We start from the raw sequence: 2,535 nt of genomic DNA, 5'->3' as shown, positions 1-2,535 counted from the left end.
CTCCTCTCTCCTTCCCACCCTCCCTGCTTGCAAGTTCCCACTTACCCCTTCTCCCCTGGCTGCTGGAGTGGGGGGAGTAAGAACAAACTCACCCCAGGATCCGACAGCAAGCGAGCCAGAGCCCCCTCCCCCTGGCACGTTTCTGGCTTGCTCAGCCACGGTCCCCAGCAGCTGAGCCTGGGCAGGGAGCCGAAGTCGCCTCCCCAGCCAGGCTTTCTCAAGCAGCTGCTGGGCTGCAGGGCAATGACTGGGAGGGATTTGCATTAGAAGCAGCTCCCTCCCACTCCCCACCCGAGCTCCCTCCTGCCAGGAATGTGCTGGGGGTGGGGGCAGGTGCAGAGGGAGGATAGAGTGCCCCCCCCGCAGGTAATGTGAATCAGGGAGAGTGAAGTGGCCCCAGGCTGGGCGCGGGGGGCAGGGTTTCCTGGGGGATGACGATGATGGCGACATGTGCCTGGTCATGGGACCTCCCCTTTAGCTCATGCCCCCCCCCCCAGTATGGGGAGGCACCAGTTGTCTATGGGGCGCCCTCGGGGGAGGGGGTGGAATGGGGGCAGAAAGAAGCAGGGTAGGGCAGGGCCTTGGGGAAAGGGGTTTTGAGGGGAGGGGAGGGGAGGGGCAGGGGTCAAGCACCCCCCAGGAAATCAGGAAGTCAGCGCCTATGGCCAGCGGGGCCTTGGCAGGGTTCCAGTGACAGGTGACAGACTCTTGAGGGAGCCCTCCTCAGGGTTCCAGAGACAACAGCCTCGTGCAGGGGGAGAGGGGGGCCTCAGGTGAGTGGCTGGGAGGGTGTCCCGTTTTCTCTTTGGGAAATATGGTCACCCTGCCGCTCCCAGCTGCCGTGGGCAGAGGGGGAACTCCACAGCTCCCAGCCATCACAGTGGCAGGGGAAACCATGGAGCCACAGCAGCAAAAGTCACAGACAGGTCACGGCTTCTGTGAATTTTTGTTTATTGCCCATGACTTTTATTAAAAGTAACCATGACAAAAATCTTAGCCTTAATTATAAGTGAGAGAGCATGGCTGGTACTGGGTGTGAAGAGGGCATCAGGAGTACAGCAGAGTGGGAAAGTGAGAGAAGGAAGAAGGGGAGAAACTGGAAAGGGAAATAAGGGAGACAGCCCACCCCAGGGAAAGGGAGGGAGGGTGAGACTGAAAGAAAAAACATGGAGGAAAGGGAAGGAGTGAAAGAGACTGTAGGAGGCGGGTGAGTTAATGCTGTTCTGTTGATTAGAGAGAGGCTAATATCCAGAATATTGTGTAGGGCGATTCATACCCACCCACTACGTTCTGGTCAACAAGGGAAAGCAAATCCTGCACCGTTACCTCCCCAAACTCACTTCCTGCTCCCATTACGCCTTCTTCTCAGTCTCTGCTGCTTCTGATTTCCAGCTACCCCCTCTGACCTCTGTGGGACAGTCCACCTGGGTTTCATGATAGAAGCCCCCAATGTGTTTGCCCACTGAAATCCTTAAATCCAACCCTGGCCTCAGGAAGTCTTGAAACAGCACCAACCTCAGGCTTGAGCTGTGACCAGCGGGGAGGGAGGGAGAAATGGGGACAGCGGTGGGGGGAGACAGGCACACAGTTATAGAGGAGAATCATCCAGACCCATCAGCAACACAATTTGGATAGTGGGGGTGCTGAGAGCTGTTGACCCAAACTGTAAACCCCGTATAGATGGAAACCACTTCAAGCCAGGGGGTGCGGCAGCACCTATGTCCAGGGGTTAATAGGAAGCGGGGGGGCTAAGCCCCCCCCATCCTCTGCTGAAACCAAAGCGAACTCTCCCTCTCCCCTTCCCCTGCAGTGCATGGGGGAGCAGCTGCCCCACCGCTCCCCCTCCCCCTGGATTGGTCCCCAAGCGCTCCCCCTTCCCGTGTCTAGTGACTTTAGCCCCCAGCCCCCTAATGCAGGCCCTCGAGGAACTCCAGCAGTCCCCAGCGCTCCCTGCTCCACGGCAGCCGGTGCACGGCGGGGCTGCGCTGGCACACCGTGGAGCAGGGGCTGGCTTTGCCCATCCGCTCCGCCTGGCAGGACGCAGTGGCAGGGCCCGGGCGCTGCCCAGGGGACCGCTCCAGGGGCAGGTGCGCTGGAAGGAGCCGTGCTCGGGCGCAGCCAGCCCGGCCCCCTTTCGCGCAGTCAGCTCCCCCGCCCCGCCCCTGCGCTCCGCCGGCGTTGATTGGAGCTGCTGCCTTCCCAGGATGACTTCATGGCAGCCCCCGCCCCGGCGCGCCGCTGAATGAAGTGTTGGGGCGAGGGGAGCGCAGCCCGCCAGGGGACACATCCGGCCAGCCGCGCCCGCTGGGGAAGGGGGAGCCATAGGAAGGCGGCGAGCAGACGCTGGGCAGCTGCTGCCAGTGTCTCCTTCCAGCCTCTCCCAGGCACAGCCGCCGCCGCCTCCATCGCTGCCTCCTCCTCAGGGTACCCGCTGCCTGCGCTCCGCCAGCGCCAGCCGCCTCGGTGCCTGCATCGCGCCCGGGGGCACCGACCAGGGCAGCCGCCTCGGTGCCTGCATCGCGCCCGGGGGCACCG

This window comes from Terrapene carolina, unplaced genomic scaffold, assembly GCF_002925995.2.
Source record: "Terrapene carolina triunguis isolate 2854851 unplaced genomic scaffold, T_m_triunguis-2.0 Scaffold233, whole genome shotgun sequence".
NCBI lineage: Eukaryota > Metazoa > Chordata > Testudines > Emydidae > Terrapene > Terrapene triunguis.
The sequence above is the reverse complement of the archived record's forward strand: the minus strand, read 5'-3'. Positions refer to the sequence as shown.